General features: G+C 39.2%; 1 long non-coding RNA gene across 1 annotated transcript in view; it reads right to left on the bottom strand.

Moving 5' to 3' along the window:
* Positions 1–3,573: 3,573 nt before the first annotated feature.
* The window catches only part of LOC127477354 (uncharacterized), a 146,209-nt gene continuing 124,066 nt past the window's right edge, over positions 3,574–25,716 (bottom strand). Inside the window, exon 4 of the long non-coding RNA XR_007906932.1 lies at positions 3,574–3,589. This is a non-coding gene — a long non-coding RNA (uncharacterized LOC127477354). The remainder of the gene's footprint in view (positions 3,590–25,716) is intronic.

The following is a 25,716-nucleotide window of genomic DNA, read 5'->3' as shown; positions in this document are numbered from 1 at the left end:
TTTCATGTGAAAGTCATACCTATACTTTGCTGCAGTTGTGCTCCCCACAGGCAAGGAACTAACTCATTCACATGAAAAGTGAGTGTCCCTCTGATTGAGCCACTGACCATCCTTGCAATTGCCAACTGGTTGCAAACAGCATGGTTTAACTCAGCCCACTCCAAGCTCTTCAGACCTGTGTGTGTATATTATCTCACCTACTTTTAAAAGACCATGGAGAAGACTCCTCTGGCACCGACTGCAGAGATGGACAATAAAGGAAAATAATTAGGTCAAGACAAGCCTATCAACTGCTGTGAGGACAGGCTGAACACACAGCAAAATGTAAGGCTTGGAGGAAACCTTATGCACTTCATTCCAGGGTGCAAGCTCCATCCTTTATAGCAGACACTGCCACTGAGAAGTGAATCAAATCCAAACCAGCCTGTGTTTATCCTCTTTCTTCCTAAGTCTTTATGTACTGTTGTGTCTCATCACTTCCCTCCTTCACTACCTAGCATGTCCTATTGTTCTTATTTGTCAAGCTATCTAATTAGTTTGGGGCCAGATCAACAGATTACTCATGATAGGAGGCTAAGCAAATCACCCATGAATAAGTGTTTACTGGATCAATCCCTTAGACTGTCGGCTCTTCTGAGCAAAGACTGTGCTTTATTATTCACATGCAGAGTAGTCTGTACACCAATTATGTATATAACACACATAATTCATTTAAAAATAATAATGGTGCACTAAGAATGAATAACATGCCAGCAGGAAAGTTCACTGACTGCACTACCATCAGGAACTCAGAACTGTTCACACACAGTTGAGACTCAGAAAACCAAATGGATGATAAGGCAAAGGTTTAAGGCAAAGAACCAAGAGGAAGAAGAGCTGCAGTGCTACTCCCAGCACTGCCATAAAAAAAATTGTCAGGACAAATCTTCAGGACTCTTTGTGCCCCAAATTCTCATTCTGAATAAATAATAATAATACCAAAAGGGTAAGTATTCTCCTACTCTTACTTGATATACTCAAGGGTAAGCAAGAACTTGGAAATAGGAGGACAACATAATGTATATTAAATATATGTGATATGTAATTGCATAATAGCACACTTTTCAATGTAAGACACCATATTGGGTTTATTATTTATAGATGATATCTCAAAATCTACCACATAGCATATACTTAAGGGAAATAGACACTTCTGCGTACCAGTGCATGCAATGTGTGTAACTGTCATGTGAGCTACACATTGACACAGATAATTTACATTTACTGAACACAGACAGTACACTAGAAGAGAAAATGTTTTATGTTAAAGTATAAATCTATGACATTGACCTTTCTGGTTCACCATTTATTCCGGCCCTGACCCTCCAGCAAATATTCATGACTAGCATGACCTCCAGGCTTTTCTCTCACACCCAGTTGTACCTAAGAGTCAGAGAATTAACCCTTTCACAAGTCAATGTTTTGAGGGAGTTTTCTCTTCCTCTAACTATTATGCCAGTGTCTTTTTGTTTTTCATTTTGCCATCTACAATAGCCTGGCTATTCTTCTTCCATATTTAAAAACCTTTATGCAAATCAAGCTGGTAGCACGGCAACCTAAAGTTCTTGCATTAATGCAGAGTATTATTCACATATAAAAATTCCATTTAAATCCCATTAAGGTTATGACATAAATCCAAACAAACTAGAAAATGCACAGTTAAGGTGGAAAACTGACATATGTCTTCCAGTCTCTTAGCAGAAGAAAGCAGAATAAGAAACCTATTAGTGTGTCACCCAGTTGGAGCAAGGCAGAGAAGCACATATGTTACCTCCCTGCCTTTTAACTGTTCATTCTATTGCATCTGGGATTCCTTTGTTTTATTTTTGCTTAATGGCCATGTCCCAATGTCAGGGGTCCTGGAAGACAGTTTTTGTCTGTAAATACTTCTGGACAATATTCATTCTGAGGGACAAGAGAGGCAGCCTACTATAAAACAGCTGTAAGCTGGGGAAAATCAGATTAGCATTTTATATTTTTCTAGGGGTGTTTCTGGGAGACAGTAAAAACCAATGACACATATGACCCTGTTTTGCAAGTGTCCCAATTAGCAGCACTACTGCTGCAATCTGTAGGCACCTGCTTTTGTTCTCACATGTTCCTCTCTTTGAATTCCTGACACTTCATAGTAATGAACTACACTGCAAGGTCTTGAAAAAGACCAGAATTATCTTTCTGCAATACTTAAAACACTCTCAGTATGGCTGAGCTGAAGGAATGGGTGTAGGCACCACTGTCTTTTGGATAATCCGCTACAGCTGCTGAGGATCTGGATTACAGCAGTTGCTCGTGCTGTGTATACCTGCATAAGCACATGGATCTCTCTGCCTATTATACATAAATAAAGTTTGACCCTGTAGCCCTGTAATAAGGATAAGGGGAAAGGGGAAAGGTTGATTGGGGTTTTAGCTGCATTAATTGAGCTACAGATGCTATAGTTAGTTGTGAATTTTCAATCAGAATCAAGTCCAGAGTATGTGCTACTCCATATGTTTGTCATACAGGCAAGTACTGCATAGTGGGCTGTTATTGGAAAGTGTGGGGTTTATTCTTTTTTTTTAGAGTTGAATGAAACTTGATTGCAGTTTATCTTCTTTTTGGTAGTGATAAGTGTACAGAAACAAGCTGGCTCAGTCAGTGAAGCTGTTGTCTTGACTAGAATCCCAAGTTTTATTTGAATTAGCCATTCGCAAGACAGACATACATATGCACACACACAGGCACACATACAAAGCTTTGAAGGGGTTCCATCTGTTTTTGTGTAAGGCTGGGTGATAATTACGAAAAGTGGAAATATTTCATGTTCCGTGTTTGTGACCTGACATGTCTTCCTTCATGTTGTCATTGAACAGTTCCATCCTAAACAGAACTGGTATTAATTGGGGATTTAGTAGAACTGAGGATTAAGTTTTAGAGAGAGGGTGACTTTTTTTCAATTTAGAGTAGATTTTCTTTCTTCTCTGCCTTGAAGAAGTTATTTTTCCCTTCCTCTGTTCTAAGCAAACATTCTACAAATTATACTTTGAATAAGACACATCACAGACTTCCATGGAAACAGCAGTCAGCATGAGGAAAGAGTGGAAAGTGCTCAAGGTGACAAGAATACCTTCTGCAGCACCATCACAAGATACAAGCTGAACTCTAGCAAGTACAGAAGAAGTTGACATGACAGTACAAAGCTCAACAAGATCACAACAATTGGAAGAGAAGAAACATATGTGCCCAAAGCCATCTTTTCCTGCCAATTATTGAATCCTTGACAAATGACAAATATTCAGGGTCTATTTTGGATGAACCTTCAGGGAAGGTTGAGAGAACAGCTTAAATTGCCAGTGTCTTCTTGGGCACTTTACATTTCAGATTAATAAATAAATGCAATTAGACAAATACCTGTGAAGAATGAGAGGTGCCTACAGGTATGTATTGTGCTAAAGTTCACAGGAGATGCTTTTAGCCTTTGTCCTCAGAAGCCTCTTTCAAATCTTGTTGAACTGTTGTAGAAGTCAGGTCTTCACCGGGTTGTGAAGAAAAATGGTTTACATGGCCAACACTGAAAAACAGAGAGATGAAGTATATAAGTAACTATCAACTTTGCGGACAGTTATGTTCTCAAGAAGACTTTTCTAGAGAAGCAAGATTTGTTTTTACTATTATAGTATTCTTACTCTCTTCAACATCCAAGTATTCATTCCTATTCCATCTTTCCTTTTCCCATTTCTAAATATTTATGCATTCTCACCCAGAGACTTCTACAGAGCTCTGACACTACAACATACTCTTCCACCTAGGATTCCCAGCAGTACTTTTCCTCGGTTTCACTTTATTCACAGCTCAGCTCCTGCTCTATGGCTCATGTCTTCCCATCGTATATGTTCCTTCCTCATCAAATATAAGATTGTCGTTCACAATTGTCATTTCCACTGCTGCTCCTTCTAGGTGAGCATTTGCTGCTGAAACCAAATATTTATTGCATTTGCTCCTGATGTTTAGAATCCTTCCTTCTGCACCCACAACTCTGCTCCTCACCTTTACCCAAATATCCTCTTTTCTTGAAATCTTCTTTAAAAACAACACAGTGACAGTGGCAACAGCCCAGTTTTGATCTTTCGTCTGGAAGAGTCAGTGTGTTTCAGTTACACATCTCTCAAATTTTGAAGGGTATCAGTCTGCAGTGACAAGAACCACTATCGTCTAGTTTTCAACACCAAACCTGTAGCTCAAAGTCCAGAAATAGAAAGATTAAGGCAGTATACCTTAATAGATCTCTCTAGGTACAGGTAGGATGATTTCAAAGGTTTGCAGCTCACTCTGCTCCAACCTTGCTGACATCCGTGCCATCTAATCAAATTTGTCACCCAGTCAGATGTGCTACTTGAACTCATCTTGTGCTTTCTCCCAAATCTGAATCAACTCAAAGAAACCAGGTAGCTTAAATACTGGGGTCCAGAGGTGGAGGAACTTTTAGGATGACTCATTTTGATATAAATGGAGGAAGAAGCTCTTACCCAAGGAGCTCAGTCAGAAGATAAAGCAGAATAGGCTCCTCAGGAAGGGGATGTTGTTTGCATGGCCTAAGGTTTCAGTTCTACACACCTCCTCTGCATGTGTGAGTGGTTCTGTTGAATTATAAAGCATTCAAGTGTAGGACTGATTTATTTTTTTAAGCAAGTTAAAGGCTAAGTGATTTGATCAAGGCCACAAATCAGCATGCCAGAGACAGGACTATTATAACATGCTAGTAAGCCAGTCAGATTGAAAGCTTAAACTCTGGAAATGGGAGTCACCTTTTGTATATTTGAAATGTGCCCAGCATAACAGAACTCAGTTAGTCCTCACTGATGTTTCTGAGTAGCAGCTTAATGCAGGTAGTAAATGTCATGTAGACCAGTGAGCATGGGGCCTTCTACAGTTTTTTTAAAAACTCTTGGGATCATAAAAACATCAAAGTTTGAACAGAAGAAGGTGGGTATTCTCCTAAATGTCTCAAGCTACTTTCCTGGATCAATCAAATAAAAACATACCCTGCTAAGAAAGCTTTTCCATATAAAAATTTTTCTTTCAGATTGTTCCCTTTATAACTGTCAATGACACCATAGAATTTGAAGCATAAGGAGGAAGTTATGCAGAGTAGCTATTATGAGAGGAAATAAAGGTGGACAGAAGAAGAAGTTTATCACGAATAAACTTAAGAGGTGTATGAAATCTCTTCATCTGTACGGACCCCAGAATTGTGCTAATTATGAGGATTAACATGCTTCCTGAACATAACAATAGGTTATGTCAGCTGCTGGAGAGATATGGTGTACCCACTCAGACATTAAAGTGCAGCCTACAGAGTGCTTACACATGGAGTCTTTAAAAAAATGCAGGTGTCTTAACTGGCACAGTGAAAACACTAGTCTATCAGGAGGGAAGAGGCATGAGGCAATATCTCATATCCAAGACTGTATCTAAAACCAAACACATATACTCTCGGTAAGCTATAAGAAGAGTTTCGTTTCTGTCACATCTGATCATCTTCAAAAATAGCATCAGTTAACCTTATTAGTTTCTGGATCAGTTGTTCCCGTCCTCTCTACCACTTGCTTAACAGATATAATAATTTTGCAGAAAAATTGTGGGGGTTCAGTTCCTCACAGACTACCTTCTACTTTGTTTACCCCAGTGAAGGATTGATTGAATGATAAAAAGGGTCACATAAATATGCATACGTTTCTTGGTAGAAAAAAAGCTTCACAAATAGGTGGGCAAACCCTGTGCAGCCTTATCCTGTTGCCAGCTGTCCAAACACCACTTCACTTCTGAAGGACTAAGTTTCTGTATTGTTTGCTGAAACTTAGGCCCAAACATATCAGAAAAAAGTCTCAGGAAATGAAATTCAGTGCACATTCTCCTGTTCTGATATTCTTTTAAGTAACAGTGCCTCAGGATACATTAGTTTCATTATCTCTGTGTCTATAATAAGATCCTAGTTCATGACAGCCAAAGATTGCCATTTATCCTTCCTCAATGACATGTTTCATTTTGGTTGGTGGAAAGGGTATGTTATGTGAGCCACAGCCCTGTAATTCCTACTCAGCATCATATCATGGACGTGACATTTGGCCCTGAATCCTCCCCATGAGAGGAGGGCTGTTGTACTGATTCAGAATAAATATTGCTGACTCCTTCAACAAATAGAAAGTTTCACTTTTAGCTGAACTGCTCTACACAGTACATTTCTTAGGGGGGGAAAAAGCTTAAAGAATTATTTTGGAGAAAACTACATTTTTTAGTTTTCACTTTTGAGAAGCATGTTTCCGTACAGATCAGGAATTCTTCTTGGATCTAAAATATACATTTTGCAATAAGAACAAATAATTAAGTATCAGCTTATTGCTGTGCACCAGTTCTGGCTTGTTTGAAACTTTAATCTTTATGATGAAGGCTTAAAAATCTAGACTCAGTTTCTCCATCATTGGTTTCCACAACATTTATGACGAGTACTAAATGAAAAAGAACAAGAACCAGAGTGCCTACTCAAGATGTTTGCATTAAACATTACAGCCCCTTACCCTCGGCTTTAATTAATCCCAAATTAGCATCTCCACACAGTCAAGGAAGAGACATGGCCATCTCCAAAGAGACACTCAGAAGCCTAGTGCTGAGTGGAGGGCTCAATAAAGTGGTCAGTAAGAAATAGTGAGGAGTATCTGCTGTTTTGTTGACGACATTTGATATATGATTTAAGGCTGCTTCAATTATATGCTTCCAGCTAGAATGTACCCAGACCTGAAAACTCCTCTAAGCACTCAGCAGTGGTGAAATTTAGGGATCACAAGCTAGAATTGGGAAATCTTCTGAGTAACTAACTGCACTTGCTGATAACTCTCTACAGGCACCTGCACCTTTTGTGTGCAAAAAAAAAAAAAAGGCAGAAGATCATACTTTTAAGATGGAGCTGGTTCTTTCTATAATGGAAAGATTATAGTACGTGTTTTTTTAAGATTTCAGAGGACTTCACTCAGTGATGCAGCAGACCGCTTCCTATTTACTGGGGGCTTGGGCTTTCTGAGGCACACTTAATATCAGCAACACATCACAGACAAATTTTAGTGTTTTAAAGTCTTTCCACCTTCTTGTTCTAGAGTATCACACATATGTGAGCTATCTAGCTCAGCTTCACTGTTGAAGGGTTTGTCGCAGCTGTCTGTGTAGAGGCAGCTGCAGAAAAGATGGTGAGAACACAGTGAGATCCATGTAAATTGCAAGTTATCACTGAAGTTATTCAGTGTACAGGACTGCTAGGGCCTTTGAATATCTACTCTGGTAGGTAGTCTCTGCTGAATTTCTTTCTGAAAGTAATGTCTGTGAGTTACCATGTCTGTGGGAGGGTCAGGGCAGCCACTTTGGAATGGTACTACCAATCCCATTGACAGCACTGTCCCACCCCGCAGTGCCTGATCTTGCACATGGATTCATAGGAGACACTGTGATAATGATCTTCCACTCTTCTTTCTACATATCCCCTTAGTCTGTCTAGTGTAGTATCAAAATGAAAAACCAATGGTGTGCAACTGAGGAAAAATGTTTTAATTGGTATCAAACGTGGAAGAAAATTATGTAGAGGAGCATCCCATGCACATTCCTCTCAAACGGATTTTTAAACACTCTGTGGAAAAAGGTAGCATAACTTGCATATTTTCTGCCAGTCACCTGAGGCTGGTAGAACTTAAAAAAAATAACAGAATCATTTAAAGGTTGGAAAGGCCTGTAAAATCATCAAGTCCAACAGTTAACCTCGCACTGCCATGTTCTCCACTAAACTGTATCCACAGGTATCATATCCATATGTTTTTTGAACACTTCCAGGGATGGTGATTCCACTACTTCCCTAGGTAGCTTGTGGAGCTGACCAGAAAACAAACTATCTCCTGTGAGTTTATCTCAAAAATTTGAGTATCTTCATGCAGAACATACTGTGATGCAATAGTTCATGCAAGATACAATGAATAAAATGTTAACATCAGTGGTGAGGGAGAGGGAAATATTCTTTTGATTAAACATCCCCATAAGTGTAGTCACTTTTGCTGAACCTTATATTCGTTGATGAGAATAATAATTATGAGGTCACAAATCATCTTATCCTACAGATGACGCCTAAAATCAGTAAAAGCAATCTCTCCCTAAAAATGTCTTTTTCTCTCTGTAGAGGATAAAGACATTCTGTGGTGACTATAATCCCTAAATGATTATCATATCAATGTCTAAAGCTAGGTGGAGAGAAACTCACCCTCTCTTTTAGCTCAGGTCAGCTAACTAGAATTTCAAGTAACACTTTGACTCCCCTATATGACTTAGTACAATTCTGTTCTCTTTCCACCAGTTCTTTGAGTGTCTGCAGAAATTTCCTTTAGTCAAGTCAAAAAATAGCCTCTCTACAGCCCTTGATGATTACATCTTTATAATGTTCATCATGAAGCAACATAAAGTATCATACTTTATTTGCTTGACCGTTCATGAAATTGTAAAACGACACAGTTGTGCTGGTATGTTATTATTATATTACCCCCCAGGAGCAGGATCAGTAGGGCAACCTTATACACAGTCCCTTCTGTCTATACTACTTTCAGTCACACATAGTCTTTTCACAGTCAGACTGTTTCTTCTTAATGATTTACACTTCATATCAGCTTGTTAACATACTGCTGCAAAGCATTAGGTCAGAATCTATATAATAACAAATGCTTTGTTTCAGACACCTTGATCAAAATTTGTAAGATCATATTGATTACATTCCTAGTAAAAACTGACAGCATGGTTGAATTATATACAACATGTTGTGTCAGGTTGCCTGTGCATTGCAAATAAGAGAAAAAAAATCTGGACAACTTGCATTTTTCCCCTATGTATTTTCTTAAATTTTGTTTGATACTCTTTAGAAGTATTTTGTCTAATCAGAACATTATACCTATCAATCCTGAAATAAACATTGCTGGCTGATCTATGTTTTCTCTCTTTTAGAAATGCAGGAGGATGAAGCGTACAAGCAGCGATCTAACAGTCTCCAGGCAGCTATTCTGCCCCCAGGAGAACAGCAGCAGCATCTGTCCCCATGCTCAGCTCTGCTATGGCCCTCACCAAGGCCACTAGGTGTGAGCTCAGCTCTGGGCCACATGCAGGCATAAGGGTTGTATTATCCAGCTCCGCTCCCCAGTATCACAACTATCCCTGCTCACATCCTTTTCTTATATTACCTCTATATTTCCCATAATTTGCCAGACTGTTTCATGGCTATATGCAGTTCTATTTCCCTTTCTCACCTTCCAGCAACTCACTGGTTTCTAGGTCCAGGCTTCCTCAGCCTCTTAGTCACCCTCAGCCCAGTGGTAGTCCCTGTCTCCTCTCCTTCTTGATGTTTTTGTCCAGCCAGCAGAAAATCATGTCAGTTTACTCATCCAGCAATAAGTAATTCTGCTTGTCCTGGACAAGAAGATTTTTCCCATCTTTCTCTCCTCTCCTCATATAGTAAATATTTGCATAATATGTTAAGTATGTGGGGAAACCTCGAGATTTGGTTCAATGCCTTTTGGAAAAGCACCTGAAAACCTCAACTGTTTGTGCAAACCTTAATCCAAACAATCTGATTCTTGAGTTAATGGGCTGGAAATCTTGTGAGAACAGGTTGTCTGACAGTACAAGATTTCTCATAAATTTTGCTTCTGCTACTGAATGGTAGTAGAGTGAAAATAACTTCTTGCACTATTTCAACACTTCTTTTTAGGGATTCAGGACAAGAGGGGAAGAAAGTTACCCAGACTTTTCTAAAACTTACAGAAGTATCAGTCATCTTAAACTGATGTTTCAGATGAGAACTCAGAATGGGAGATTACAACATCCAAGCCAATTCAGCTGTTCTTTTATAGCAGTGTTCACCCACTTTATTGATATGCATCAGGTATTGGTAAAATAATACACTACATACTCTGACTGACTGCCTAATAGGAATCTGTCAAACTATGAATGCTATAACAGTCACATAATAATAACACAGCACTACAGAAGGTAATAAATTACATACTTGCCACCATCCCTCATGTATTCTATACGGATCATGGAGTTATGGTTATTGGTTGCAGTGTGTATTACCAGGTCCCAGGGTCACCAGAACAGAGTTAAATGATGTAAGGGAGTAAGCGAAATAATGATCTATGTTCAAAACCAGCACTAGCCTTGGTACCTATTTACCTCATGCAATATGTTTATATACTAAGTGTGAATATCAGGTTCCCTGAAAAGGAAGAGAAAATTGACAATGCCAGGGGCAGAATAGCACTTTCCATTTATCGATAATTTTGGATCGAAAACCTTATTTATTTTTGTAGGTGCTGCAGGTTGTGGAGGATCACTTAGAGTTGGCAAGGTTTCTCACACAAATCTGTAAGACTTCCTACCCAGTAGGGTATTTATTTTCCTCACCAAAGTTCATCTGTGACCATCATGTGGAAAGAAAGTATTCCAGTAGCTCTGTGTGCCACTCTCAGGTAACAGCTGAGCCCCAGACCAAAGGCCACAATAATCCTAGCTTTTTGTTACTGCTATTGCTCCTAGTTGAGCAAAAGGAGTGATTTCTTTTGATTTAGACAATGTAGTATTTGTGCTTTAGTTTGAAGTATCATCCACTTATATTTTACTCATAAATCCTTTCAACTTCACTCCATCTCCACACTTCAGCATACTGCATGTCCACAGATTTGGTAAACCTCAAAGACAATGCTGAGATATCATAACTTATACTCCAGGGAAGACCGAGAACGGAATACACAGTGGCTCTGTACAATCAGAGACTGTTTCCAGATTCACCAGGGAAGATTGTTCTGGATAGGGAAAAACAAACATAACATTGTATTGTTACATAAAATTGTATTGTAAAAATTCCCAATTACATAAATGAATGATATTTTACACTGTACATGGATTTATAGACTATTTAGGATTGACTGATGCAGCTATCAGCCACATACTGTCAGCAAGTTATGTATCTCTTGGTGTCAGCAAAAAAAAAAAAAAAGAGGGTGTTACTTTTACATCTGAGATGAAATTGTGTTGTATTTTCAAAGCAGATGTCGTCTCAGGAAAAATTATGCTTAGGTAGAAGTTTTCAAGTAAATAATTTTCTGCTGGGCAATCTATCGTTTGGATTTTTTTTAAGTATTTATATTAACCTGAGGATTTCTAAGACCAGCTATAATGCTGGGGGAAAAAACAGGAAAATAGAAACAGCCTAGAGCCCAAGTACCCCACCTTAAAGGATCCCTAACTCCAGATCTCATTTGCTCTTTTACCTGTTTAGGTAACAGGTAAACACATTAAACAAGTTATGTTCTCTGTCCCCTCTGCCCCTAGCATATACATTGTGTACAATCACACCTCTGGAAAGCATCAGCAAGGCTTCGTGAGAATAACTGGACAAACTGGGCAATAATATCAATTCTCTTTTTAGGCATTCAATTTGTCTCATATTTATTGCAGTGTGTGCCTTTAATGCTTTCTGTTTCTGCCCTGCTGTGTGTAAGGCCAGACACATCTCCGTACCAAATGCTGACCCAAGTCATTTGTGCCCTCCATCTGAAAACAATGAGGTGCTCAGGTGTAATTGTATGGAATTTGAACAATAATCCTGGCTTTCTCCTGAAAATGAACAGTAGTGCATGAAAGGTAATATACCCCTATTCTGCTGAGTGCAGGGCTCTGAAAGGTCACACTGGGATAGAGACTGTGAATTGTTTGGAAAATAGCCAATTTGATTACAATGGGCAATTCTGAGCTTACAGTTTGCTTGTGTCTATCCTGCCTAAAGTGGTATCATTTGTAATAAAAACTGTATTGTAGAAGTGCTGTGGAAGAGACTGCAAGCTCAATTGCTATTCTACTGAAGAATCAGAATGGGGACTTAAATATCAAAACCGAGATACAACCTGTTCAACATTGTCTACAGCAGGGACATTCAGAGCAAGTTCAGAAGCATTACATTGATATTAACACATACCTGCTAAACAGTCACAATTAACAGCAGTTTGGGGATGAAATGAACATTAATAGCTACTGTCAAATTTTGAAGTATCATTTTCATTTTTACAAATACAAAATTCAAAACAGACAGAATCCAAGGCATTTCTTTGCTCTCACTGTCTAGGTGTAGGACCTATCACTCTCCTGGAACTTGCCATGTGCTTTCCTGTTAACACAGTGGCTAACATGACCAATTCAAATTCACACACAACAACAGTACCTCGGGTGATTCAAGTCCTCCTTGCCTCCTTGCAAGAAATGGTGGGATTCAAAAATCTCACTTTCTCATAGTTAGACCCAGCTATTTGGTCAGTCTTGTATGTAGACTGAAATTCCATATCTTTTTATGACAATACTACTGTTTTTTCCTGTAATTCCCCAATGTGAGGCATTATTGTTAGGGCCACTATAAATAAATGAGTTTTCGCAGACATGCTCTGTTTGTTCTGGACATGTTTCAAGATTATGCTACATTTGCCTAGGGTTTGCAATCATTTGGTAAGTCTAACACACATCCACTGGGGTGTACATGCTCAGCAGGTCTGACACCTTTAGAAATATGGCAGCCCTAATTATAGGTTCTTGCAGATGGTTGCTTGCAGATTGAAGCTCCCTCTCAATTCCTTGCATATTTATAAGTATCTGATTAATGAATAACCATAGGTAGTGGACTGCAATTGGAACTGCAAAGGATTTGCAAATGACCCTAGTAATTTTAGAGGAGGCCACATCAACCTGTTCTGAGTCCCCTTGATTAATTTAGTCATATTGGTAAGCTACAGTGTGATCAGAGTTGCTCCCCACAAGGGCCTGGTGTGATGGCTGCATAATGCACTAATAAAGTATTAGCATGTGATTCCCTGATGGAAATCAAATTTTTCTGGCTAAATAACAGGGTTCAATGTACCAACTTAATAGCAAGGGAAAAAGAAAACAAACCAAACCAAACCAAACAAAAAATCCTCCACCCAATTATTTACTATCTCTAGAAATTTCTTTAGGTTTCTACTCCCTGAGGAGCTTTCTTCAAGTTTTTGAGATGGTGATCAACCAGAAGTTCATTCAATTTCAACTAGAAATAGCCAAAATCTCTTCACGCAGCTTGGATACGTGTGAAGGACTAACTGGAGACAAAAAAACCTGCTGTTACAGTCTATTCCTTCAGAAAAAAAAATAAAAATCTCAGTACCTGATTTACATTGGAAGTCTCACCCAAACACCAGACTTTGATGAAGATCACTCACCATTACAGCTTTCTAGTACTCAAGTATCTTTTCTTAATTTTGTTTTCTTCTACTATGTCTGTCTTTGATGCTTTTCATGAAAGATTCTCCAACTTAATTTCCAAAGACACTAAGACAATAAAAAGTAATGTTAAGAATTTTCACCCAATATTAAGGATTAATGGCATTGTTTTCAAGTTTCAGCTCATTAAGAACTTCTCCCAAAATGACCGATTTTGTGATGGTCTGGAGGCTTTGGTCTAGTAAAAGGCAAGGGATTTAAAGAAGACCTTTCAAGTAACAATTTAAAAACTGTAAGTAAGTTACCAAATTTCTCTCCATCACAAAGAAATGCAAAGAAATTTGTTTATTTGTAAGCTTTCTGAAAGAGATACCAAGACATTATTAGAAAGAATGACTAGGCAGCAAATAATTTTCATATGCATAAAGATTTAATATTTAAATTATTTTTCCAGCCTCAAAAATAAAATCTTATGGAATCAGAGAATAGTGTAAATGGCAAAGGATCTTTTTCTGCAAAAAGAAATAGCAAAAAAAAGTCACGTTCAATTGAAATGTTTCATTTGACCTAGTTTATCATCGCTACACAAAAGAAAAAGTTTTTTCTGACTGAAAAAATCAATGCTTATAATTTTTGCAAATGGTAAAGTAGATATTTCTTATTGTACCTGTGATTTTTAACAAATAATTCCCTTAAATGAAACGGTTCATTTTCTGAAATTCTTACAGCGAATCAGCATTTTTCATTTAAAGAGATAATGAAGAATTTCCATCCAACTATACTGAAGAATGTTCCTCTGCAGACGAGTTTTATCACCTACAATTTATCTTCAGGCGTGGCTTGAGAAGCATTGCCTTTTTACCTGTCTATTGAGGCTTATGAATCTCTCTCTCGACTTTATTTCAAACAGTTAGAATCATCCAAACAGATCAGGAGAGTATTATTTCTCACAAATCACCTTTTTGAAATATTACAAGAAAAAATGGGGAATCTCCTAATCACAGGAGTGCCATCCTCTGTATGTATGAACTGAAGCTGTACGAAAACAAGAACTCCAAATTCCACCATCCCCTAACTAAAGCCATTATCCTTGCTGGATTGTTCCCGTATAAGCGTCAAGTGGTATCACAGTTCATCTGCTCTCTCGGTCACCCTCAGTACATAGTATTTCTAATGCCAAAAACTTTCTGTTTTCTATATTAAATAAAGAAGGGTAGAAGAAAAGAAACAGCTTCTTTTTCTCCTTTCTTTGTGAGTAACCTTGAATGACAATTTTGCAGTTTACATCTGTGTATCTCATCAAGAATATATGTCATTTCTCTAAATAGGCATCATATATCTCAATAGTAGGGTCAGTTACCCACCCCTAGCCCCTCACACTAGCTGATCTATCAAGTCAAATCACAGGCTTTTTGATTTAAGCATCAATGTAGATCTGACATTATAAAAATAACTCACAATGGGGCAGAAAAACAGTAAACAATGCAGAAAAAAAAATTTAACTCCTTAAGCTCTCAAGTTAGTAAAATCCGGAGAGGCTGGTGCACAGTCTATGCTCTAGTGCAGAGTATATTTTAATTCAACTATTTTGAATGCATAGACAGGTTTTCATGAACTTACCTTTCCTTTCTTTTTCAGACCACTTGAACTACATGTTACCTTTCTCTTCTTGTTCTTCTGTGAGAATTGTACTGCTTCAGCCTCTAGATAACCTCTTCCTCTTTGACAGACACCATTCCCTGCCATAGTCATCTTTTTCTCTAAATTAAAGAAGTTCAAAATACATTGTTCCCAAAGGCATTTAAAAACCCCATATCTGCTAAAACAGAGAAGGCTGGTAGAATTAATAAGACCTAAACCAATATTTGACTTGATCAGAAGTTTTTCTGGTAGAATTTTTTTTCCACAAATTCAATGTTACAATTCTTAATGGGAACAAATAAGACCTAAACCAATATTTGACTTGATCAGAAGTTTTTCTGGTAGAATTTTTTTTCCACAAATTCAATGTTACAATTCTTAATGGGAACAAATATCCAAGTTTCAAGTAGCACAAGATGTTTAGTCAAAGCAAGATAATAGGAGAGCAAGGCTTCTTCCTCAGAAGAGCCACCAACCACTATCAAGGGGATTCATTCAAGCAGTGGTTCCAGCCCTGCTCCAGTAACTCAGGACCCATTCAGAATGCAAGAGTTCCTTCAGAAAAAGCTGAGACTCAGTATGAGATGCAGTAGGGCACAGCCAACACCATGACTTATTGGGTGCTTCCCTGGGACTTCTCCAGCCCTGAGGAGGCAAGAGAAGTAGCACAGCATGATTGGTTCCCACTGGTCTCCATCCTCTCGTTCCCTCTCCCTGAGTTTAACATAACCTCATCTGTATGCCTATGGATACAGATCTTCACTGGTTCCATCCTCCAAACCTCATCTGGGTGTAACTTAAGAGCAGTAGTTGACACAGGTCTAAAGAGGGCTGGGAGCACATTCATAATCCACCAGTGTGGGCAACTCAGCCAGCTGAGTGGCCAGCTCAGACCTTGGCCTCTCCTATCAGCCAATGAGTCTGAGGCCCTTTGATGTAGGCATCCTGCTCCTTACATGCTGTATGGTTAGTCACCCCAAACAGGAAGGATACATCTTTCTTAAGTGCTTTCTATTGGAGCATCTCAAAGACCAGATGCTATTTCCAAAGACTGTGTCTGTGTGTAGCATCCCAATTTTTCTTTCAAAATCCCAATACAAAAGAAAGAGGGGGAGAAGTACATACTCTCTAAAACTTCGAAGATATATTTTCTTGGTCATATTTAATAAGGTATCCCCACACACATACTCTTGTGCATTTAAGCCCCAGTCTGGCTTACTTCAAAGTCAGCACCTTGCTCCTGACAGCAGCTAAGAAGACCGCTGCACTGCAAAGCTGTGCCAAGCATCAGTCCTGCTTCAATACATGGCATATAAAATGCTACTGGCTTGGCAATAGAGATGACAACATGCACTTTGTCTCTCAGTTACAGGATATCTCCCTACTCAGGAAGATGACAAAAGATATGTGTTTTGTTCTATTCAACATACTTGAATAGAACAAAAGCAAGATTATTATTTATTTCAGCTTAAAAAGACCTAGTCTATAAAAACTACATTTTCCTCTAAAACAACATTGAGTTTGCAGTTGTCGCAGTGAAACCTCTGTACCATGAGCTCTAGTGTTGCTCTGCTTTCTTCATTCACCAGCTTGTAAGGGAAGTGGGATGTGATGGACAGTACAGCCACAAAGAGTACTGTCATAGGGGAACATGGAAAGAAAGGACCCTGAGAACAAGTACAGTGAAGAGGCAAGTGTTAGGCCTCCTGGACCTGTTCCTTTGGTTTACCAATAAGTGTTTTACTGTTCCCAACACTGCTTATGTCCCAACCATTAACTATCTCCCTACAAATAATACAACAGTAAGTCATGCAGTACATAGAGACTTATGAGAGGAAATGCATTAGCTTTAGATGCCAGACCTTTAATGGATGGTGGATTTTCCAGCTCTGACCCCATATTTCAGTGGTCTGCAAGGATGGCTTTGGAGAATACCTTCTGATCTTGCTGTCCTGCTCATTCTCCCTGGAGGATCCTCCATTTCAGGAAGATGCTCTTTGGGAAGCGTTCACAGCATGCTTGTTTCCAATTTATTAATTAGAACCAAATAATTGGGCAAAAGTGCAATATGCATATAAGCAAACACAATTAGAATAAAGTGTGGAAGTAGTAAATTCATCTAACGATCAGGTTGATTAAATTACTTCACATCAACCAACAATTCCTTATAAGCACTGTGTCATGGTTTAGGAAGGCTACAGTCTTGTTTAGCTCTCAGCCTGGAAAATAACAGGGCTTTTATCGACTCTCAGTGCCAAGTGACATATTCAAGTTCCAGCCAAATAGCTGGTACAGGAAGTGTCAATCGCTCCCAGGCTGAAACTAGTGTTGAGACTGCAGCTCCGCTGCCAGCTCCAAGAGTTTGTCCAGATTATTGGTTATCTAACAGCAACCAACCTTTTCTCTCACTGTCCTGTCCCCCTCAAAACTCCCACCAATGGATTACCGTGGATTACATTGGAGATATTTCAATATTTCAACATGACATAGCTTTTTAAATTTAATATTCAGAAGATAAATTCAATGAAATAGTATGATCTATCATGATTCAGCTGTAGCTAGTTATAGCAAAAATCATTCTTTACTCACTGTGCTCTGGGAATTCTTGCTCTCCATGTATGCTAGCCAAGAGCTTGCATTTAAAAAATGCAAGAATATTGAAGTAGAGGTGTTCCTTAACTTACAAAGGTGGGAAAATAAGCAGGTGCAAAAGTAGACACAAAAAATCTGAGAGAAAGGTTATGCCAGAAAAAAAATTGCAACCTTTTTTACTTAAAAAATGCATTTTGGGAACTCCCTTTTTTATCTGCAGGAATACCTGCCTCATGAAAGAAATGGCCATGGAATATTTGTTTTGTGTTTTGGTTCTTTGGCCGTTAGCTTCTTTTTAGATTAGTAACACTTCATTATTATCCTTCCCCTACTGGAACTTAGATTTCAGCTGCTGTGCAAGGTGCAATTTCGGAAAGCATAAACCACACAGAAGAGTCGGCACAGCCATGCATTAGAGAGCAGGATCCAGTGCTATCCTCCAGATACTCCTGAAAAAAAGTTCCATTAAACTCTCCAGTAGCTGAAAGAAGAGTTTATATGAAAAAATTAATGATAACCCTTTTAACATGAACCTAGGAATCCCAAAGACTGTTGCAGAATCTTGGCAAATCACACTAGAGTAATATATTTGAATCAGTGCCTAAAATGTTCAGATCAATGGCTTTGGGTTTTTGGTCGGCAGCTTTTTCCCCTTCAAATTGACAGAGGCCACAGTACATGCAGTTCATCATTTCAAGGCATAAGAATTAGGCTTTGACTAATTGGAAGATTTGCCTGTTATTTAAATGAAAGTTGTTTGCAGTTTCATCATCCGTGTGGAATCCAGAAAAGCATCAGACTACCCCATCAATTTAGTTAGCAAAGAATAAATGAATAAATAGGCTGACAATTTTCTCCCTTGAGACTTACACTGTCACTACATTGTTTCTCCATTATTAATTACCTATGTAAAAATAATTCACTGTACAGCAGTATATACTCTATGCTGTAAATTACTGGATCAGGTGCCTTTCTGCTTGTCTTTCTCTCTGTATTCAGTTCTCTCCGTGTCAGCAAGTGATGCTTGACAGTGCATGCACTGAGGGAAGAAAGGGAAAATCAAGTTGCAGACATCAAAGAGTTACAACCTACATTTTTTTGGATGTGTACAGTAATAGGGTTAGTTCTTTTCTATTTTGTATGAAAGACTCATTTACAGCTGCTGCTCTGCTTCAAAGGTTTGGATTCAGACTGTCTCACAAGCAGCTTGTGAGCAAGGCTGAGATGTAATATACTAGCAGATGTCACTGACAGGTCAAGGAGTCCTTCAAATGCTGGAAGCCCACAGAGCCCCTAATGAAAAGGGGCAGAAGAGAAGCCAAACACATTTCTTTGAGTGAGAGACTTTTTACAAATATTTACAAGTGTTTGCTTTGCATAAAATATTCTTGACACACTTTAGTGGAGTAAAAAGTTAAGAATTCGTTTATTTTCAGTAAGCCAATACACTGCAGATTTATTTCACTTAACTAGTAGGAGAGAGAGGGAAGGAAAGGGTAGATGGAGAAACTCAGGACTTTCCTGTTATTAAAGTTCAGATTTTCATCCACCCTTCGCCTGAGTGCCAGATGAACAGGTAAATTCAACTGCATCCATTGCACAACCAGGTCTATCCCCAATAAATATTTTTCTTGGACATCATCTGAGTAACTTTTTTAGAGTCATTCAAATAATGCCAAGCTTCATTTGTGTCTTACAGACTTTTATCTCCTCTGCTACAATACTATTAATCCTTTCAAACTTGCAAGAACTAAGTCAAAGCAGAAATTCAGTCTTCTCAGTCCTACATCCCTGAGGAGACCCATAATTTCAGCTCAGTCCTGTGTAATTTCAAAGTTACTTCACTGACTCTTCCAGGAAACAATTCCTTCACAGCTGAAATTTTCAAAAGGATTCAGTCATCCAGCCTCTCCAAAAGTGCTACCAATAATCCAGGAGAAACACTCTGAGTATTCTCATGAGGATGAGATAGGTTATTTTTTCTTATAGCCCTCTCTTGTATTCTGTAGAAGAATGGTGCTGTCTTTAAAGCACTCTTCAGACAAAGATGTGGCTTTGGGGAACATAGCAGTAAAAATTTGTGTTCCCATTGGGCTTTTTGTATAGCAGAGTGCACTTTTCAGCATCTTGTATATTATCTGCTCCTTGCATGAAGGAATTCTAAACTAAATTCCTTGCGGGACCTCCCTCCACATAATGCAAAACTTTAATTTGTGCCCTCTGCTTCTTGCATTTGACACAAATTCAAATTATCTTGCATCAGCCATTCTTCCTATTCCCTCAAGAACTTCATGGAGGAAAATGATCTCACCTCTCAGTCTTCTCTTTCAACAGAGTACAGCCCTAATTCTTTTGGTTTATTTGGGACAACTGTTTTCCCCCAATCCTTGCATTATTCTGCTTTCTCTTGATATATTTTGTCTATAACTATAATAATTCTTTAAAATCAGGTGATCAGAAATGAGGATGATAGTACAAGTACAGTCTGTGTAGTACTAAAGGGGAGTAATTTCTAGAAATTTAACTCCACTATGTAACATTTGCAAAGATCTCTGTAAATTTCTACACATTTCCACACCAGTTTTAATCCTTCTGCTTCAAATTTCTTCTGCTACCCATGAACTAAATTTTCCTGAACTGTATTTCTGCATAGTATGATCTTTCAGAGCCTAGTCCTCTGTTTTGTCCAGCTCCTCGTTACTTTATTTTTATCTAGGTCATTCATCCTCCCATACACATATGTAGCCTCTTTGAACTGGCAGCACTCCCTATTTCTGCATTGTCTGCAAATATTTTTGCTTTATAGTATTTTCATCTTCCTCAAGCCTCAGATAAATAGTATGAATAAGAGGAACAAGTATAGTCCAGTTCTCATCCATGTAATTCTCCATTCAGGTCACACCAAAGCAGTATGATCTCTCTGTAGCCTATATTGAGACCACTCCTTAATCCACTCAAACACATCACTCCCTCTGCCTATTGCTGACCTCACACATTAGTCTTTTTGCATTTGTTGCTGTTGCAAATGCATCATGAAACCTGCATAAATTATATCTCCAGCTTCCTCTTGCCAGTTCTTCGCAATCTTTCCCTAAAATAAAAAATTTATCAGTTTATTAAGACAGGATCATCTCTCTGTTAATCTATGTCCATTCCAATTGATCAAATAATATCACAGTAAGGGCCCCTTGATCCTGATTCTGATGAGTTTTAATAGTATTTTCTCCACCAGTGACAGCCATATTGTCATCTGCTTCTTTCTGTCATCTCTGACATGGGAAAGCAGTGGCTCAGCACTAAGCAATCTATGGTACATGAATACCTCTTCTCAAAACAACACAGTATGAGGATTTCAGAAATATTCAGAACAATGGCTTGACGATAAGAGATCCAGGGTACACATTACATGAATACCACTTTTAAAAATGACACAGCAGGAGGATTTCAGAAACACTTAGCTCCTTCTGCTCCTTGAGGATCAGTACAACATACCCTGTTGATAGAGCAAATCAGCCAAGAAGAGCTCCGTTTAAAGGAACTCTGATTTTTTGACAGGTCTTTTTGCACATCCACACCACAGAAACTTCCAGCCTACCAGAAAAATTTGCCACTCATAAATCCCTATTCATAATCCCTATAAGAAACCTCTTTCAAAGTTTGCTACTTTTTCTCTTCTCCATGCTGGGAACATGATCTCAAAGCACCTCTTACATGAGGATACTTTGAAATGGTGAGGGATATGATACACATTCCATACAGCACATGAGAAGCTTTATAGCATGCAAAACAGGACAAAACCCACAAACCTCCCATTTCCATTCCAGAGCAAAACTGGGGTGACAAAGAAAAGCTCTGGCAGTAATGCTACTTGGCCTTATGATATCGCTCATCCACTATGTCAGCAGTCTGTCCCAGGAGAGCCCTTACAGTCCCAGGCAGAACGGAGTTTGCTATAAGTTGCGGCAGAGTGCATGGAAGCAGGCGTGGTTTATGCTGAGCCCTTCTGCCCCAGCTGCACAGGAAACCTGTGCACACTTCTGAATACATAGGGCTACCATCTGTAAAGGTGAGGGATGATGACTCATTGTTGATCCTCACATAACTGTAGGGGCAGTAAATTCCACCTCTGAGTTTAGCCTGTTTGCTTTAACCCCTGAGAAGAGGAGTTTGAGCCATCTGAAAAACACAAAAAGGCTTAGACTTGTTGGAAGAAACATTACTGACAGGGAGTGTCTATTCTCAGTTGCAACGTCCACATTCTCTTTATATGACCAGTGTTTGGGAGCTGGTCCTCCAATCTGTTGAAAAATGTATGTGGTTTTCAGTAGCTTGTAGTCAACTTGCTTCAAGCACGTTTCTTATTCAGCACAATACTGCTTTGATTGGCCCACTCTTGCTTGGTATCTTCTCTTCTTTTGCTGTACTGTTCTCCAGGAGAGAGGAGTACCAAAAAAAAAAAAAAAAGCACACCTGGGTAGGGTGAGTTCCCCAGGTTAAAGCTATTCAGTATGAGCCCCTGCACAATATGGTCTGACTAAAACTCCCCTAAGAATATTGTGTGAAGTGACTAATTTAGAGAGTTTCACAATGTTTATGAGGCTGGGGCCCCATATCTGAAAAATACCCCTACTTTAATCTCTCATAGGGGCTTTTTGACTCTGACTATAGCTTTATCTGTGTAGGTTTTATATTTTCCTAGCACTAATGGCAGTAATGTCTGCACAGTTGTATTTAAAGTTGTATCAAAGATATCCAATAATGAGAGCACACTTACAGGGAATTTCAAAGTCATCTGTAAAATATAATTTGGGGCTGAAACTCAGCAAGCAGAATCATCCCAGAAGCAAATTCTTTTGTAGCATTAACTTGATTGGGGGTGAAGGGGGAGAAGGAAGAGAGAAAATTGCTGTGAAGGTGAACAAAAAAGTGCTTTGTGGGGAAGTGAAGAGACTACCTTCAAAGAGCTTAGAATCCCAAATATTGAAGAGCATATGTGTGTAGACTTAAATCCGACAGACATTTTTCCCTTTGAAAGTCAGTTCCTGCTTAAGTTCACATTGAGTGTCAAGTGTTTGCCCTTCAAATGAGGCTGAGTACTTATTTTCGAAGGCCTGCTCTTCACCCCAAGCACTAACTTCTGTTCATAATTAGTTAATTGTGTGCAAACTCCATCTATTAAATAAAGCCATGAGTGAGTTCCAAGCAGAAAGTCATATCTTAGTCTTCTCACTTCCCACTCGTTTGTAGCACCCCTGCATAAGGCTAGAGTATCTGATTTATTAGGGGGTTCTGATCAAGAAGCTCATGCTGGACCAGTGCAGACAATTAAGAAATGTGAATCTCTTATCACTATATCAGTTCTGTGGGGAAAACAATTAAAAGCACTGCAATTCTTCTCCCTAGATTCCTTCTGATGTTTCAAAGAAAGACTGATGACACAGTATTCGCAAGCACCAAAATATGACCCTAACAAAACCATAGTGATTACCAGGAGCCTGTGAGTCCCTTCCATTACTTTTAAAACTACAGTTTGTTTGAGATAAAGAAACCAAAGCGAGTGTAAACAGAATAACCATAAGCAGAAATGAAAATGTTAAGCAGAAGCACCCAGCAAAGCCACATCAGGATAAAATCAACAGATCACTACCGAGGACTTTTATAACTTTCTGGATTGTCTGAGAAAAGGGAAGGCAGAAAAGCTGGATCAGTCAATGACAGCAGCAGATGGCCAAATGGTGTTGGCCAAGAAGTCAACAAGACTACATTTCCCACATAGAGCGGTGTGTGGGAGCAGGCCTTCACCAGAAAGTACTCTCCTGGGAGAGGCATAGGTAGCTGGAAGGCAGGCAGGTGTGCACAGAAGTGTCCATGGCAGGAGCACAGCAGCAGCCTTACCTGTGTTGACCTGAGAGCAGCACTTGCTATAATTTAGCAGAGCAGTGATTTCACTGCCCTTTGCTCCCTGCAAAGTGCCAGACATATTGTTACAGCTGTTCCACACACAGAAGCAAAACAGGGAAATGGTTGTTTTCCCAAAGAGGACCGTTTTCTCCCAAAGAAGACCATTTTTCCCCATCCAAAAAAACCCACTTTCATCTATATTGGCAGAGAGCAAACTCTTGGTTAGGACCATGCCAACCATCTCAAATGCACTTCCATGCACTTTCAGTTTAGGATTAGAACAAGGTACCATTTTTGTGACGGATGGCAGCACCTATGACTTCTGACAGAGATTGCTCTGCAAGGAGATGAATCAGGCAGCAGGCAAGCCCTGCCCCTTCCCCACAGAGCTGCACTGTCTCACAGCTGCCAAGACCCTTTCCGCATGCAGGGAAGTAAGTTTCACAGGCGCCTGTGAGTTCAGTATTGCATCTATTCTGAGAAATTGATTATATCCAGGCCAAGGAGAGCAAGGCAAAAACACGCCTGGAGATCTGCCCAAGGTCACATCACTAATCTCTTGGAGAGCTTGAAATGGAGAAGAAATAGATCTGCTGGCTCCTACTCCTTTGATTAATACCCAAACAGACATGTCCCCTCTTATGCCCTGGTCTAAGTCCAAGTTAATTAAACCAACTTTGGGTGTGAACATTATTAAATCAATTGAAACCTGGCTAATATCAGATTAACTTGCACCTGCAAATTAGAGCCACCAGTCAAACTGGCATAACCCGTTTTGAAACAGAAATACACAAATCTCCGGTGTAGTCCCACCAGCCAGTCTGGTTTGGTGTTGTATCACACCTCTGTAGATCAACACTCTTGCAGTACTGGGAAAAGCCGTGCATGGCACAAGAAAGGGAAGAAAAGAAAAGTCAGGCTATGCATAGCAATGTGGGACTAATACAAGGTGATGTAACTGGCAGCTCTAAATTTTCAGTTGAAAGAGTTATCTCTCTAAAATATATAATATTGTAGCTGTAATCATTAGGAATTGGGATTATCTGTTCAAACAGTTGAGTAGCCTGGGGAAGTAAGCCATGGAGGGACTCACAGAATCTCTAATTAAACCAGCTGACCTAGTTGGGAAAATAAACTATGGCTCTCATCAGCCCTTCTTTGGATGAAAGCCACAGACTTTGAGCTAAGAGCAGGCTAGAAACAATTGCTGTGAGTGTTCAACCTTCTGTAAAGCTACTCAGCAGAGTCCTGCCTCGCATGTGATACAGAGTGTGTAAAGACAGATACCTGAATCTTACTGTACCTCTGTGTTTGCTTCATTTTACATTACATAAAGAACAAAAAATGCAACAAAGCCCCTTCTTACTGGTGTAGAACATTGCCACCTCATGGTAGCTGCTTGGTCTTGACCATCACCACTTAATACCTTTTGGGTCAATATTTCCTGGCCACAGTGATAGGCTTTGTGGCTTAATTACAAAGGAACCAGTGCTTAAAAGAGAAGTTTCTTTGAGGAATTCAGTGGTGAAAGGAGTCTGGCTTACAGGAGCACTTGAAAGGAAATAACAGGTGCCAAGTGCTTTGGTCTAGAGGCTCTGTTTTCCTGGCTGTGGGCAAAACATAGGAGTGAAAGCCAAGAGAAGAGTCACATCAGTCCTCATTCTTTGCTCACTCCTTTACACTGAAGATCCTTGTGGGTGGAAATTAGGTTCCCATCAGAGATAGATATTGCCAGAATTAGCAGCAAAAAAGTCTAGTCTTGCCATCAGAGGCTCATTAGCATACAAAATGTCTCTATAAGTGAGAATTGTGTCAATCGCTGATGCTGTGCTCCATTGTCTTCAGTGTTGCTGTGCACAGGCAGAACAGTTCACCCACCCTTACTCCGAGATAATTCGCACTCAGCTCATTGCAATGTTATGGAAAGAAAGACTGGAGAGTGAGGGGTTGTGTGGGAAGAAAGTGCTAAAACTTTATGCAAATTATACTTTACAAGCGTGAAAAACAACTAGATGGGAGCAAAAATCAAGATAAATAGGGGGAGGAGAATGTTAATTACCTTGCACTTTGCAAGGACTGTGTTAGCCTCAGATAGGCTCTCCTCAGTGTGGGATTGATAATTCCCAACAGTATCACCACAGTGCTCTCAGAAAGATAATGCTGAAAAGGGAAACCAATTTTAAGGAAAACAATGTTATTTAAAAAGACAGAGATTTCACTGTATGGTCATTTTGAAGTGAGCAAATT

The sequence above is a fragment of the Manacus candei genome, unplaced genomic scaffold (genome assembly GCF_025592945.1).
Source record: "Manacus candei isolate 608988 ecotype Guabito, Panama unplaced genomic scaffold, ASM2559294v1 h1tg000052l, whole genome shotgun sequence".
Taxonomy (NCBI): Eukaryota; Metazoa; Chordata; class Aves; order Passeriformes; family Pipridae; genus Manacus; species Manacus candei.
Note: the sequence above shows the minus strand (reverse complement) of the source record. Positions and strands in the feature narration are given on the sequence as shown.